This window comes from Cetorhinus maximus, chromosome 9, assembly GCF_964194155.1.
Source record: "Cetorhinus maximus chromosome 9, sCetMax3.hap1.1, whole genome shotgun sequence".
In the NCBI taxonomy this organism is placed as follows: domain Eukaryota; kingdom Metazoa; phylum Chordata; class Chondrichthyes; order Lamniformes; family Cetorhinidae; genus Cetorhinus; species Cetorhinus maximus.
This window is the reverse complement of record NC_135887.1, coordinates 103,346,918-103,364,058: the sequence shown is the minus strand read 5'-3', so window position 1 is coordinate 103,364,058 and position 17,141 is coordinate 103,346,918. Positions and strand designations below refer to the sequence as shown.

The following is a 17,141-nucleotide window of genomic DNA, read 5'->3' as shown; positions in this document are numbered from 1 at the left end:
CTTGTCTCTACATTAAAAAGCATGCCTGCTTGTGATATGGAAATATACTATAGTGGGTTTCCTTGAATTATATCTTAAATTTACAATTGGAGGAGTAGGTGATGACTTTAAAGCACGTCCTTAGAATTCCTACACACTCATCAAAGTCTCAGAGTAGAATCTGTGTAAAAGTTTAAAATATCCAATAGAGGGAAGAGTGTCACAAGAGTGTGCACAATGGAATTAATTTGGGTTATGCAAATATATTATGATTTATGAAATGTGCTACATTGTTACAGTACTAAAAAGTGAAACAATGCCTGCGGTATAAAGAGATAGGAACGTTCCATACTCTATGATAAATTTGTTGGCTGATTTTGCAATTATTTTATCTGCTGTTTATTTGGTAAAAACCATTTTGCAAATGAGATTCATACTGAAAATGATGGCTTACTCTCAGCGTGTGCAAAGTAGGCAGAGTTGGGGGCAAATAAATGTTGTTCTTATGAATATCACTTTACTCAGTGTGCTGAACATGTGGAATAATTTGATAGCTGAGATACTGGAGACAAAATCAGTAACTGCTTTCAATATGATAGGGCTAGATTTTGGAATGGAACAGTTGGAGCTCCAGAAGAATATACTTTAATGAGCAAATCTGATCTTATTGCCTCGGACAGTTCTCATGTTCTTAATAAAATCACAGTGTTGACTTTCAAAAACAGTTCCTCTGACATGTCTTCCTTCTTCCTTAACCGAGGTTTTCCACCCACGGTCGTTGACAGGGCCCTCAACCGTGTCCGGCCCATCTCCCGCGCATCCGCCCTCACGCCTTCTCCTCCTCCCAGAAACATGATAGGGTCCCCCTTGTCCTCACTTATCACCGCACCAGCCTCCGCATTCAAAGGATCATCCTCCGCCATTTCTGCCAACTCCAGCATGATGCCACCACCAAACACATCTTCCCTTCACCCCCCTGGCAGCAATCCGCAGGGATTGTTCCCTCCGGGACACCCTGGTCCACTCCTCCATCACCCCCTACACCTCAACCCCCTCCCACGGCACCTTCCCATGCAACCACAGAAGGTGCAACACCTGCCCCTTTACTTCCCCTCTCCTCATCGTCCAAGGGCCCAAACACTCCTTTCAAGTGAAGCAGCATTTCACTTGCACTTCCCTCAATTTAGTCTACTGCATTCGTTGCTCCCAATGCGGTTTCCTCTACATTGGAGAGACCAAACGCAGACTGGGTGACTGCTTTGCAGAACACCTTCGGTCTGTTCGCAAGCATGACCTAGACCTCCCTGTCACTTGCCATTTCAACACTCCACCCTGCTCTCATGCCCACATGTCTGTCCTTGGCCTGCTGCATTGTTCCAGTGAAGCTCAATGCAAACTGGAGGAACAGCACCTCATCTTCTGACTAGGCACTTTACAGCCTCCGGACTGAATATTGAGTTCAACAATTTTAGATCATGAACTCTCTCCTCCATCCCCATCCCCTTTCCGATCCCCCCCTTTTTTTTCCAATAATTTATATAGATTTTTCTTTTCCCACCTATTTCCATTATTTTTAAATGTATTTCCATCCATTGTCTTATCTCTACCTTTTAGCCTTTTTCGATTCCTTCACCCCACCCCCACTAGGGCTATCTGTACCCTGCTTGACCTGTTTTCTACCCTTAATTAGCACATTCCGTAGATAATATCACCATCTTCAACACCTCTTTGTTCTTTTGTCTGTGACATCTTTTGGCTATCTCCACCTATCACTGGCCCTCTATCCAGATGTAATTGTCCCAACCCCCTTAAGCCAGCTTATATTTCACCTCTCTTCTATTTTTACTTAGTTCTGTTGAAGGGTCATTCAGACTCGAAACGTTAACTGTGTTCCTCTCCACAGATGCTGCCAGACCTGCTGAGTTTTTCCAGGTATTTTTGTTTTTGTTTTGGATTTCCAGCATCCGCTGTTTTTAGCTTTTATCACAGTGTTAAATATTACCTGAAGTCATATCCTCTGTGGGACAAGGCTTCAGCTATATTTGATCTCTGCCAGGTTGGGGTGGCTAGAGTTTGGGGTTGTTGTTAATTTCCTTTTGTAACTTGGTCTCTCCTTGGGTTATGCTTCACTCCTCCAGATGTTTCTCTCACACCATTCAATAACTGGTATTCTCTGCTTTTAGTGAGTTGCCAATAGAAAACAACAATAGAAAGGGAAGTTATGCTAAATTTAGATAAGGCACCCCTTAGACCTCCGCTGTGATATTGTGTACAATTCTGGGCATCACACTATAGGAAGGATGTGAACACATTGGAGAGAGTGCAGAACAGGTTTACAAGAATAGTTCCAGGGATGAGAAACTTCAGTTATGAGGGCAGATTTTGGAGGTTGGGACTGTTTTCCTTGGAGAGAAGAAGGCTAAGAGGAGATTTGATAGAGATGTTCAAAATCATGAGGGGGCTGGACAGGGTAGATAGGGAGAAGCATTTCCCACCTGTAAAAGGATCAGGAACAAGAGGGTACAGATTTAAAGTGATTTGCAAACGAAGCAAATGTGACGTGAAAAAATTTTTTTTCACACGAGTGGTTCAGGTCTGGAATGCACTGCCTGGAAGTGTGGTGGAGGCAGGTTCAATCAAGGCATTCAAGAGGGCATTAGATGATTATTTGGATAGAAACAATGTGCAAAGGCACGGGGAAAAGACAGGGCAATGTCACTAGATCATAATGCTCATTTGGAGAGCCATTGCAGACACAATGGGCCGAATGGCCTCCTTCTGTGTCAGTAAGATTCTGTGAAAATGACTCCTGTGTAATGGTTTATGGTCCTCAGGCATCCTCATCCAAAACTGAACTCTGAACACAGTTACTAATGTCCCTCAGTTTCCAAAGCTCACAGATTTTACGGATGGTTAGATATGAAACTTGAATTTTCAAACTAAATGTGTGAATCGGCTGCTAAAATACAATGAGGCTAATTTTTATCGTGTTTGCCAAGTATTAATGAAAATGAAGTCGGTAAACCATTAACACCTGCAAAGTAGCGTTGAGGCCTCAATTGGGTGAACTCTCTTGGGCGCCTATTTGACACCCTGAAGCTTGCCTGCAAATTGTAAATAAAGGTGCAACCTCAAAATCGCTGGCTGTGCATTCCACTGGTCATTCACCAAAACTCAAAATTTGCCCCACGGTTCTGCTTGTAGAGAGTGGAGAGAACTGATATAGCTTCTGCTTCTCTAGTAAACGGTTAACATCACAAGCATATGATGCTGATGTAATGATGTAACACCACATGATTGAATAGCAGAGATCTGGGGGGGAGCAGAAGCTCCAACCTCACGCACAGGTCCGAATAGGTACATAGTAGCTGTAAATAAAAAGTTATGGTTTTAAAAAACTATAGTCTCAAGCAGCTTATTTAGGGAAAGTAGACAAGTCCCAAAGAATCCCATCTAGACCGCGAACACAATGAAACATGGGGCAGAATTTTTCCCTTGGCTGACAGGCCTGGCGGGGGCGGGTGGGGGCAGTCGGGAAGCTGATTGTCACGCGCCATTGGGACTGGACCACAATTTTACGCTGGAGGGCCAGTTAAGGCCCGCCCAGCGTGAAACGCGAGCAGCAGGGCTCAGCGCTGCCTGTGCGGGGTGGGGGGGTGGGGGGTAGAGGAGGGCGAGCGGGCTGAGCACAAGCTTCATACATGCGTGCGTGCGAGCGTGCGCTTGACAACCTCCCTGAGGCACGGAGCTGCCTCGGGGAGATGAAGCATTTTTAAAAAAGAACATGAAGAAAATAAAAGTGTAATAAAACATGACAGAGTCACATAAGGAGGGGCATGTAATTAATTACATTTTAAAACTTTTATTTTATTTTCATTTGCTTAAAAATGCAAAGGCTGTTTTTTACTTTTTGCCTGCCTGCCAATCGCTAGGTTGGATGGGCAGCGAAAAATTTAAGTTAATTGATTATTTAATGGCCTGAACAGGTCTTTTAATTATCGGCGGGCACGATGCTGACGCCGGAGTGCGTCCGCCAACTGAACTATCGCGCGACTGTGCACTGAGCGTGCCGATGTCTATGCCTTTCATTTCATGCTCGAACGGGTCAGCTGTGGGCCCAGCCGCCGAGCGAAAAATTCTGCCCATGGTGGCCGAGGACAATGAGTAAAACACTCAGAAAAAAAATCCAAGAAGCAGCGAACAGACCTGGCAAGCCAAAAGATCCTCAAAAGAAGGAAGGGGATGAGGTTTCCAAAAGGAAATAAAAATAAAATACAAGCTTTAATTTTTCATTAATAACAGTGTGACAGAGTCAGGGGGGGAGGAGAGCGAGCGGGCCGAGTCACATGCGGGGACATATTTCATTACATTTTTATTTTTTTAATGTCTCTTCATCTCCCTGAGGCCGCTCTGTGTCTCAGGGAGATTCTGAAGTGCTCACTCGCGCGCACGCGTGAAGTTTGCGCTCGGCCCGCTCGCTCTCCTCCTCCCACCCCCCTGCACAGACAGTGCTCAGCGCTGCGCTCACGTTGCATGCTGGGCGGGCCTTGATTGGCCAGTCAGCGTGAAATCTTGGTCCGGTGTCAATCACAGGTGGCGGTCAGCTTCCCGACTGACCCCGCCCACCCCTGCCGAGGGCAAAATTCTTCCCCTGGAGTCTGGACAGTAGTGAGCACTGACCAGAGTCAACAAGCAATACCAGTGAAGCAGCAACTGTTCCAGGGCTTGGTACAAGCAGGGAATCCACACTAACATTCCCAGAACCATTCCAGGGTGCTGAAGGCTCGCAACAGGCTCAGCACTGGGACAACTGGAGAAAGAGGTTTTCCTGATATAGAACCGCTTCTGGTTTGCACAGATAAGAACAAAAGGATCAGGTCAATACATTACTCTCTGCAGTTGGAGCTATTGCTGACGATGTAATAGTGAGGCAAGGAATCAATGAGACTGCCAATCCTTACAAAGAAGTCCTGCAAGCATTTGATCCATATTTCAGGTTTTCAAAAACTTAATAATGGAAAAGGTAAAATTTAACAAGTGAAAACAAAGACGAGGTGAGAATATGGATGCGCTCATCAACGATCTATAAGGCTGGCATAAAAATACAACTATAGAATATTGAAGGACGAATTGATTCTTGATCAAGTAATAGTTGAGGCCTTGAATGAAGCTCTATCAGATCTCTTGCAAACGAGAAAAGATTTAACTCTAGTCAAGGCAGTACAAATTGTGAGACAAACTGAGCTCAGAAAGCAATATAGAGCATTTGTTCACGGGAAGGAGATGTACCATGGAAACAAATGAGTGAGACCATTCAGCATGTAGGCCGGAAAAGGTAAAGCGCACTAAAGCAAAAGCCCACAAAAACAGAGAAAAGTGAGCCTGCCGCCATTGTGAAATGCTCTGTGTGGCGGAAAAAACCTGCACGAGCAGGAAGAATGACCAGCAGGGGGAGCAGAGTGCCACACCTCGGGAAGAATAGGACGTTTTAAAATTTTCTGCCGATCTAAAACACAGCCTTCAAAAAGAAGGAAAAAATATTAAAGCCAAACTACAAGCAAGAAGTGGAAGAACCACGGAGAAAGGAAATAATTTTCCTAGGGGCAGTAAATGAAACAGAAATTAAATACTGGAGCATTAAACCTGAAGTGTAGGACACCCCATGGAGTTTAAATTAGACACAGGGGAAAGTGTTTCTGTCTTATCTCATGAAGTAAAATGGCTTAAGCACATTACACTACAGCCAACATCCATCTAATTACAGGGTCCAGAGGGGATTACACTGAACTTCATAGGCCAATACATGGCAAAATTGAAGTACAAAGATAGAGAAATCATTGAACCTCCGTATGTCATACAGAATCAAGAATCTTCTTTACTAAGCAGGAAGGCATGCTTAAAACTGAAGCTATCAAGTTTCTGAAGAGCAGTACAGCAATACATTCAGGGATGAATTTCCAAGATTATTTACAGGCTTAGGAAAACTGAAGACCAAGTGCCATATTACCTGAAGAGTTGATGATAAATTAATTTGTCTCTTCACACCGAGGAAAGTCCCTCACCCACTCTTGGGCAAAGTAAATAGTGATATTGAGAACTTGTTACAGCAGGGGTTTATCTCACTAATAACCACGCCAACAAAGTGGCGTTCAGGGATGGTTAGGGTCCCAAACCCAAATGCCTCTATATGAATCTGCGTGGATTTAACTCAACTAAACAAATCCGTGGAACATGAGATCCGCCCAATGGCCTCAGTGGATGAAAGTCTTGCCAAACTAGCCAAGAGTACGCTATTCACCAAATTGGATGCAAACAGCAGATTTTGGCAGTTGCATTGGGGAGCAGTAGTAGGCTATTGAGCCCTTTGAGTCTGCAACACCATTCAATAAGATCATGGCTGATCTGGTTGTGGCCTCAAATCCACTTTGCTATTGAAAAATATTCAAGAATCCAGATTGCAGGCCACTTTATAACACCATTCAGTCATTATTGCTTTAATAGATTACCATTTGGAATTGCATCCGCTTCTGAAATTTTCCAAAGAATAATGGGCAGAAGTTTCTGAGCCCGCTGGCGGCGGGTGTGATAGGTGCCATGCGTGGAAAATATGGTGCGACCTGCTTCACAACAGCGTGAACGTAGATCACGTTCGTCTGCTCAGCCCGCCGATGGTGGGCTGCCTTTCCTGCCATCGGTTGGCGGGGACCTAATTGTATTACATTAGCATATAATTAAAAGGCCATCCCACCAGGCTCTTAGAACCCCGCAGTAACGTCTGTCCACGTCAGCGGGAAAGCACGCTGACGTGTTTCACAACAGCACGCAGGCGATGTGCACTTGGCGGCCTTCACTTTGGGGAACTGAGGTCAGTGAGCAGCAGCGTTCTCCACAGCTCGCCCATTGTTTACAGGCCTCAGGGGCACCAGGGGGCAGGGTCAACTGATGCCTGGCCCCAGAGGTGACTGCTGAGGGGGGTGGGGGGGATGTCCATGGGCAAGTGCTGGCCAGCCTCGGCGGCGACTGCTGAGGAGGGGTGGTGTCCGGAAGCAAGTGGCGGCCAGCCTCGGAGGTGGGGTGGGGGGTGGTCAAGTCCTGCCCTGGCACTGCATCCCGTGCACAGGCAATCGAGGTGGGGGTCACAGTAAGTGAGGGAAGCGGCCACGCATTATGGACACCTGTATAAACTGACCATGCCTCTGCAACTGAGACAGATCAGGCGCCGAGACAGGCGTGTCAGACAGTGACACGATTGGGGTCGGGTGCCTAGCCTGCCCGCCCATGCACCAAAGGGCCACCAAGCGCTCCATACCTTACCCCCACCCACCCCTGCCCCCTTGGCAAAGACTTTGAGTCCACCACCACTTTATTGGACCATGGAGCAGTTGGACTGCACATGTCATACAATCTCCACGCCAATGCTGGCCATGATGTAGCAGTCGTTGCTGGAGGCGCTCACAGCCCCTTGCAATCTCAGCATCCCAGTTTGGACCAGTGTCCCCCATGTCACAGGGAAACCATGCAGCGCACTCATCTCTGGCCATCCGAGGGGTGACCAGCACTCTCTGGGAAGCATTAAGGGGCGGTCACACAGGGCCAGGAAAGATGCTAAGTGCAGCCATGATAACCACGTCTCTCTCCCTTTCATGCTGCAGGAGGGCCACATCAGGATCATGGATCCTGGTGACCTAGCTGTATGCCTGGTGGCCTACAGAGAGCGAAGAAGATGGAGAGAGCGACTGAGGCTCCTGGCCACGCAAAGGCAGGAGCAGGAACCTCATGAAGAAGGGGCAGCAGGGGCTCCCGCATACACTGCCCAGGAGTGACAGCAAGCCGTGGCTGGTCAGCGCCTAGTGACACCCAGGATCTATAGACACCGCCTGCCATTCCTGCAGATGACTGAGAACCAGTATCACCGAAGACTGCACATGTCTAGAGACCTGGTGGCTCCCATCTGCCACTTTTGCAGGGCTTGGCGTCAAGGAGACATGGAGGGTATCCACTGCCAGTGGCTGTGAAAGTAACCGCGGTGCTCAATTTCTACACCAGTGGCTCCTTTCAGGGCTCCACAGGTGACTTCTGTAGGATTTCACAATCTGCCACCCACAAATGCGTCCATGAGGTCACGGATGCCATCTTCTCCATGGCACACAACTTTGTGCATTTCGCCCAGGACCAGGACAGCCAGGATGCAAGGGCCATTGGATTTGCCCTGATCTCGGGATTCCCACAGGTGCAGGGTCTGATTGACTGCACCCATGTGGCGCTCAGGTCTCCATCGCTACACTCAGTGGACTACATCAACCGCAAGGGCTTCCAGTCACTGGATGTGCAGCTGGTGTGCGACCACCAGAAACGCTTCCTGCAGGTGTGTGCACGGTTTCCAGGGAGTATGCACGACGCCTACATCCTGAGTCACTCGCAGATCCCTGCAGTTTTCCAGGGTCCACAGATGCTGCAGGGTTGGCTCCTCGGGCACAAGGGCTACCCACAGAGGCCATGGCTGATGACACCCATGCGGCGGCCTCAGACTGCAGCAGAGCGATGCTATAGTGAGGCTCATGTTGCAGCTCAGACCTTGGTGGAGCAGACCATCAGATGCTGAAGATGAGGTTCCGGTGCCTGGACTGGTCTGGTGGAGCCCTGGAATACAGTCCGCAGAGAGTGTCACGCATCGTTGTCGTCTGCTGCGCTCTTTATAACCTGGGACTCTAAAGGGTAGACGAACTAGCTGAGGAGGAGATGGAGGAGCTGGAGGTCTCTTCCGATGAGGAGGACGCTGACAGGGATGAGGGTGAGGGGGTCCTCGGTGATGACGATGATGGGAATGAGGCTCTCGCACTGGCTAGATGAGGCAGTCACGATCGGGAGGCCCTCATAGCTGCCAGATTTGTGGAGGTTGGTAACGACAAGCAGTGAGGTCTCCCCATAGATCCTCACATCGCAGTTGTGAACATTTGGCTTCAGTCTGGCTTATGGCAGTGACAATACCCTCTGTGAGAATGCTCCTGTCATGGAGATGCAGTGGAGGCCTAATAGTCGCTCGATCACAGGAGGATGCTGACAATGAGACACATCTAACGTTTCATGGCTGCATCTCTGAGATGGCCCTGATCATGGAGCGCAAGAGAGCTGCCCTCGGCCAGACAGGAGTCAGACATTCTCAGAGGCTATGTGAAGATTTATGGAGTGTCCTTACTGCATGTTTTTTTTAATTCATTCACGGGATGTGGGCTTCGCTGGCTAGGCCAGCATTTATTGCCCATCCCTAGTTGCCCTTGAGAAGGTGAGCTGTCTTCTTGAACCACTGCAGTCCATGTGGTGTTGGTGCTGGGAAGGAGTTCCAGGATTTTGACCCAGCGACAGTGAAGAAACTGCAATAAATTTCTAAGCCAGGATGGTGAGTTGCTTGGAGGGGAACCTCCAGGTGGTGATTTTGTTCCCATCTATCTACTGCCCTTTTCCTTCTATGTGGTAGTGGTCGTGGATTTGGAAGGTGCTATTGAAGGAGCCTTGATGAATTCTTGCAGTGCAGGAATGATGCCCTGGACCAATGGCGGCTGCCATCCTGCCAGTGTTGACCTCAGTGCATCGCAATGCCGGCGCTATCGCTTCAGCCTGAAGACAGACAGACTCCTCCATCGTGCCTTGCAATCTAAGGAGTGCAGCGGACATCCCTTCCTGATATTCCCTAGCTTGCCTTTGCAGCTCCAGCAACTGTGACATGACCGAGTCCAGTGGCTCATCATTTGACTCGGACTCAGCCACATTCTGGCCTCCAGCAGTCCTCCCAGTCCCAGCAGGGGACCTGGGAACTCCCTGCCTCCGCCTGCTGTGGATCAGAAAGTGCGATGTGCTCACCAATTGTGATCCCGGGGCTACTCTAAAGCTTGGTCCCACCGAGGTGTGTGCCTCTGTGCTGGTGGAGGGTGTGGGTGAGCGCTGTGACGGGACTTCAGGGAGGTTGCCTCCAAATTCCTCTTCCGAGGTTTCTTCAGGGCTTGATCGGAGGCCCTGGGTCATTCGTTGTGTCGGCTGTTTGGCAGATGTGCCTGCGAAAGCAAGGGGAGATAATTAGTGTATGGCAGTGGCCTGTGAAAGAGGACACATCACTCATAGCGTGGTTGTCTGATGGATGTTGCACTGCTGGATCCTCACTTGGTAGAGCAGCGCCGACCTCACTGTCAGCACAGGACCGTCCAGGTCATCGCTGGCCCGCTGGATGGCTCTGTTTTCGGATTCTGTCAGAACTTTGATCTTTGACATCCCTCCACTTGTCTGTGGCCTTTCCCTCCTCTTGTCCTGCATGGATAGAGATGGGGAGATTGTATCAGGATGCCTGCCGAGCCAGATGATAAGTATGCTTGGCATGTGTGGGTGGTGTGTGGTCCCATGGGTGGGCCGGGGACAATGATGGTGTGTGTGAAAGAGTGAATGGTGATGTCCCTTGCACTGGCAGTGAATGAAGGCCCTGTGGATATGTGATGGGTTTGAGACTGTGTGAGTAGGGAGTGATGAGAAGAGTGACTTATCTTGGCGGAACAGAGGAGAGCATTCATCCTTTTGAGGCACTGGGTGGCTGTCCTCTTCTGAAGGGCGTTGGCGCTGACCACCGCTGCCACCACCTCCCAAAGTGGATTGGTGACTTTGCTGCCCATCCTGTGGCCAGAGCAGAGGTAGAGCACATCCCGGCGGACCTCCATGGCATCAAACAATCGCTCGAGGTACCCATCGTTGAAGCAGGGGGCTGCAGTCTTTTTTCCTTTGCTGGCCATGGTTCCCGGGCAGCAGTGGTGAGCTGGTGACGATGCGCGCTTTGCTGGCGGCTGCCTTTTTAAGATGGCGGCCGGCTTGATACAACAGCGGGGTGACAGCGGGCGGGTGAATAAGAGCCCGCCCAGCATGGAAACGGTGTGTTTTGTGGGAGTGAATAAAAATTGAGGCAGGCTCGGGATGATACGGCGTGAAAACCCGCCATTTTCGTTGGTGGGTTGGACTCCATTTTACCTGCCCGCTACTGCACTTTGTGCAGAATTATCCCAGAATTGCACTATGTCTCAAACCTTAGAAGGCATGGAAGGAGTAATATATTATATGTATGACATACTTGTACATGGCTCCACAAGAGAAGAGCATGGCCATAGATTTAAAGCAGACCTGAAAGTCTGACAGGATACAGGTCAAACATTGAATGAAAAATGTGAGTTTGTCAAACCTACGATTAAATTTCTAGGCCACATTGTACAATCCTCTGGAATAACAGTCAACCCACAAAAATCAAAGGTGATTAAAGAGTTTCCACAACCCAGGAATCTTGGTGAACTTTAGAGATTCCTCAGAATGGTCAACCAAGTAGGCCAATTCCTACCAAATTTGGCAGAGGTCAATGAGCCGTTGAGACAGCTGTTGAGTCAGAGGCGATAGTGGTGCTGGAATGTGGACCAGCAAAATACTTTTGAGAGAATCAAAAATCTCTTCACTTCCTCTGAAATTTTGGCACATTACAACCCAGAGTTACCGCCAGCAGATGCATTGTCTACAGGCCAGGGTGCAGAATTATTTCAAATAGAGTAGACCAGATTACTATGCTTCAAGGTCACTCGCAAACACAGAGAAATTGAGAAGGAAACATTGGCAGCAACATGGGCATGCAAGAATTCTCGGACTGCATGATGGAATTGCAGTTCAAAATTGAAACAGACCATAAACCACTAGTCACTTTCCTGAATGTGAAAGAGATTGCCATAAAGCCGCCTGGAATGAAATGCTTCAAACAGAGATTAATTAGGCATGACTCTTTAACCAAGTAAGTTCAAGGAAAGCACCAGATGACAGCAGGCGCTCTATTGAGGATACCAGTTAAAGGAACCAATCTAAATGATTTACATTTCATCAAGGAGATAGAAGCATATACATCTCTCATTACTCAAAACCTACCAGCTAAAGCAAAGAAGTTGCAGGAAATAAAACAAGTGCAGCAACAAGATGATGGATGACAGCTAAGGAAATACTGTCTGGAAGGATGGCAAGACTATACTCCTAACAATCCAGTTCTACAGCAGTACTTCGAACAACCATTGTTGATCCCCTAGATTTTAATGACAGGATAGTCATTCTGAGAGCACTTCAGCTTGATATCCTTCAAAGACGTCACCAAGGTCTTAGGGGTAGCAAAATATTGAGCAAGAGCCCAGTAACCAGTTTAGTGACCAGGAATTACCCATTCGATAGAAGAAATGATTTCTTGTTGCCTTACATGTGCAGTGAACAGCCAAGAGCAAAAAGAACCACTATCACCTTCTAATTTTCCATCAAGGCCATGGGAGTGCCTTTATTTGATTTTCAAGGCAAGATGTTCCTTATTGTCATTGATTACTACTCATGGTGGATTGAAATGCACAGATTGCACAGCATCAGCATCACAGCGGAAGCAGTCATTCAATTACTGTAGAAAATTTATATCACTTATGACATTGTAGTGTCAGACAATGGTCCACAATTTGCTAATTAATTATTCCAAAATTTTGTGATGGAATACAGATTCATTCACGTAACCAGCTCAACTCATTACCCTCAGGCAAATGGAGAATGTGAGAGAGGTGTGGGAACCATCGAAGATTTGATGAAGAATGAAGATCTTAATTTAGCTCTTCTGAGTTACTGAACCTCACTGCCACAAAATGGTTTCTCACCATCAAAGTTGTTGATGTGAAGGAGATTGAGAACACAACTTCCAGCTCTGCAACAGAAACTAAATCTTAATATTATCTCAAATGATCATGAAGGGGTAAAACAATGTGAGGAAGAACAGAGAAACATACAATCTCGTAATAGTAACTTCAGGCACAGAGCACGAGACTTGTCATTGCTGAAGCCTGGGGAGAGAATATGGGTACGAGACCAACAGAATGAAGGCATAATAAGCAGAAGAACTCAACAACTGAGATCATACAAGGGAACTATAAGGAGAAAGCGCAGCGCCTTAAATATCCTTGGAAATAAAGTCAATAGAAACTTGGGCTTACTACTCAGATCCTGATGGAGATAAAGAAGAAGAAACAAGACAAATCTCTACAGCCACCCAGTAGAAGGACACTCAAACTGTCAGAAGGGAGAGGGCATGAGGTCCCCAACCTCAGAAGGAGATCAGAACAAGATTAGGGAGATTGGTCAAGGCACCTCAGAGACGAACCCTGTGAAGTCTGAGACTTTGAGGGGAGATGTCGGAGGATGTATATAATTGGGATAAAGACTTTTGGGGAGATGTAGAATGAAAAGTTAACACTAGAAGCACATGATGCCAATGTAATGATGAAGCAACATCACATGATGGACTAACAGAGATCTGGAGGGAGAAGTTCCAACCTTGTGCAGAGTTCTTAACATGTATATAGTAGCAGTAAATAAAGAGTTATGGTTTTAGCAAACTATAGTCTCAAGCAGCTGATTTGGGGAGAGTAGAAAAGCCCCAAAAAACTCCCATCTAGTCTCCGAACAGATGATGAAACATTGCTGAGCCTTTTACTTTACTCACTTCATTCGAAGAACGATTTACTCACAGAGCTAGGTTTTTTCTTCCTTGTTGTATACAGTGAATATTGTAATCAATAAAATCACCTTCAAATGACAATGCTTCTGAGTACTAGATGATTCAGTACTTCTGCTCACAGACTGCCTAAAAGCAGCGGCATTAACCCCAATTTTAACCTAACCTGAGATTTGGGTTGGTTGCTGGTTTTAAGGGTAAAATTGTGGGAGGCCTGTGGGGAGATGGTGCCATAGTGGTAATGTCACTGGGCTAGTAATTGAGAGGCCTGGGTTCATGCCCTAGGGACAGGGGTTCAAACCCCAGCATGGCAACTAGTGGAATTTAAATTCAATTAATAAATCTGGAATTGAAAGCTAGTTTCAGTAATGATGACCATGAAACCATTGTCAATTGTTGCAAAAACCCATCTGGTTCACTAATGGCCTTTAGGGAAGGAAATCTGCCATCCTTACCCAGACTCCAGATCTACAGCAATGTGGCTGGCTCTTAACTGCCCTCTGATATCACCGAGCAAGCCACTCAGTTCAAGGGCGATTAGGGATGGGCAACAGATGCAGGCCTTGCCAGTGACGTCCACATCCCATGAAAGAATAAAAAAAGATACAAATAGCTGACCGAAACCCAATCCATTCCTGACAATTGGATTAGGTTAAAATTGGGGCTAATGTAAATTTCTTTTTAGTTTTCCACATGGGTCTTTGTATAAGCCTTGTGAATGATTGGTGCAAGGCCTGCGTCCAGCCAATTAATGCTCCTTGGAAAATCCCACTATCCTAAAAATCCTGGCCCATATTGACCTTTCCCTCTCCTTAATAGATACAGATAAACATGCAGTCAGTGAGTTGAATTTTTGCACTAATTGATATCACTCTGCGAAGCCACAAGTTGGCTGGTATAGGAAATGGGAAAATGTCACACTGATGCACTAGAGGGTGCTTTTCTGAGGTTGTAGTTGAGCCACAATGTTAGGCCGGAGTAGAGCAAACTTATCCCCAGTGCAATAGCATATCATGCAAGTTCAGTTCATATACAGTGGAATTTTCAAACAATCCTGATGCAAGCAGATCGCTGTCACTGTCCTGTCAAAAATAACTAACAGTATGTCAATTAACAACAGCGTTGAATGGATACCGGGTATGGAATTGGAAGTATAGGGATAAGCATTAATATGAGTGATCAAATACTCTGAAAAACACTTTGGGGAAGAATTACTCTAGTTGTGTTATGCAGCAAAAATTATAAATGTAGTCAAATACAACATACTTACTATATTGTTGCAGATGGAAGTTGGAACAAACCTTCCTCCTGTGGGCCCAGCCTTTATGGAATCATGTAATTCCTGGAGCTTTCGCTTTTAAATTTTCCTCAATTATATTTGTGGGGTGGAAGGAAAAATAGAAATTAGACAGTTTTCTTTTCTTGGATGTTTTTCATGTGGTCACTACCTCCCTCGAGAGATTAGATAGAGAGGGAAGGATTTATAATGGTGGACGTGGGCACAATATGTTGGAAAGAACAGGCTTAATCAGCTGAGTAGCCTTTTCTTGCTTGAACACTTCCTTAACCCAAGTGCCAATTTAATATCATTTACACAGCAGGTATTGGCATAGCAGTTCTATTATGTGTGGGCCTTGTTATGTGCAGCATTTTATCCATCTCTGCCTATTGTAAATTACTGTATTTATAACATAGCTACTTTAAATAGTTGTCTTTAGTTCAATGCATTGAAAGAAAAAGAAAAATGTGTTATATCCCCTGACTGACAAAATTTTCACTTTAAATGACTTGCTCTTAAACTGATTAAATTTAGAGTGATGTCATTTTCTTACTCATTGTTCCGACTGAGAACGAATTAATTTAATTTTTACCCCATTTTCCAAAAGGAAAATTAAAGTATTTTAATTAACTTTGCACTGATCTTCTTTATAATGCTCTGTTTTGACCAGTCCTCATTTGCATGCTGGTATAAACATTCACCCAGAACTTCCATTTGCCTGCGGTGGGGGGTGTGAGGGAGGTGCGGGGGGGTGAAGATGCGTTGGGCAACCCCCCTGCCCCGCCCACCTGGAGGTCCCCATGTTAGGACTGCATGAGTATTGCCTGGGAAGTTCAAACTTCCAATGGGCATTTATCCTATACTGGGAACCATCCAATACTCTGTTATAAATCAAAAGCTTTGGATAGTTCTGACTCTCTTGATGGAATAGTTGCCCAGGAAAGGTTAGAAGGATTAAAACCACTTCTAACTCCTGGGTAAGTATAGTACTGACCATCCCCCCACCCCCTCGCCCCGCCCCCCACTGGAACCCTCCCCAACTATCACCCCGACTAGCCCCATTCCCCTGACCACGCTTCCCACCCACCGACTACCCCCTGACTACCTTCACTATCCCTCCTACCCATCCTACTCCCCGACCCATACTGCCCCCCCACCCTGACCCATTCTACCCTGACCCTCCCCCAAACCCGTCACCCACTTACCTTACATTCTTACCTTCTCCCTGGCTTCTCAAAGTGGCTGGGACCTTTAAACTTACCTGCTTTATGGCAGCTACATCTGTAAAAAGGGGGCATGGCTTCATTTCTCCTGATGCTGCTGCCCTGTACTGAGGAGTCCCAGGAACCTGTACGCTGCACATTTCTCTCCAGGAATCAACCTAAGTTTAAGTTATATTTAACCATGTTCAAGATGTTTAGGAAAGGGCATTAGTTGAAGCAGTGAGGCTGAAAATGTTGGCACATGCATCAAAATGGCTTCACCCACACAAACACACGGCCACACACACATGCACGCACACACAGACACACACACGCACAGACACACGCGCGCACACGCACGCACAGACACACACACACGTACAAACACACACATACGCATTGATCTACCTACTCTTTACGCTTCCAGCACACATTCCTTACACCCACACTAATTCTCTTACTAAGATGGCGTTCAGCGCACATTACGCTGGATGTGTCCGCACGTGGCACAGACACCATTTTGGGAACAAAACAGCCAAAGGTGCTGAAACTATGGGAGCTACAGAGTACAATTTTGCAGCCTTTATCTTTGTTGGTGCATTGTCCAGCATTTTGGATTCTATATTCCACTTTTGAACCCAGAAGGAAAGAACAATTCGGATCAGGGACTCTAAATCCCCAGTTTTATTGTTGTTCTATTTTAAACAAGACCAGTTTGGACTGGTATTCTTATTTCCCAGTTTTTACTGTTTTTTCCTAATGGGAAGCAAAAATGACTTATTCTGGGGCGTTGCAGGCAACTGAAAAATTAAAATGAAGTAGCTGTTACAGGTTACAATTAGTTTAATTTTTATGTTATCCCTAGTTAACAAATATTGACTGTAAAACAGCAGAATTTTGCTAGTAATATAGCAATGACTTATCCCATAATACCACTTGTTTGAGCCAATAACAGAGTCACTCTAAAGGGAAATGATAAACTCGAATCTTGAAGTACAGGGCTCATTAAGAAAAAGCTGAAATGAATCTTAATCCCCTTAATTGCCTGCTGTTAATACACAGTGCCAAAACAATGCCTAACCATGTGTTCACCCACCCCCACCCCTAACATTTCTGTGCATGATTACAAATTTCTAGC

General features: G+C 46.3%; 1 protein-coding gene across 3 annotated transcripts in view; it reads left to right on the top strand.

Moving 5' to 3' along the window:
• Positions 1–17,141, top strand: part of tub (TUB bipartite transcription factor) — a 275,702-nt gene that overhangs the window by 176,380 nt on the left and 82,181 nt on the right. The gene's annotated exons all lie outside the window — the stretch shown is intronic.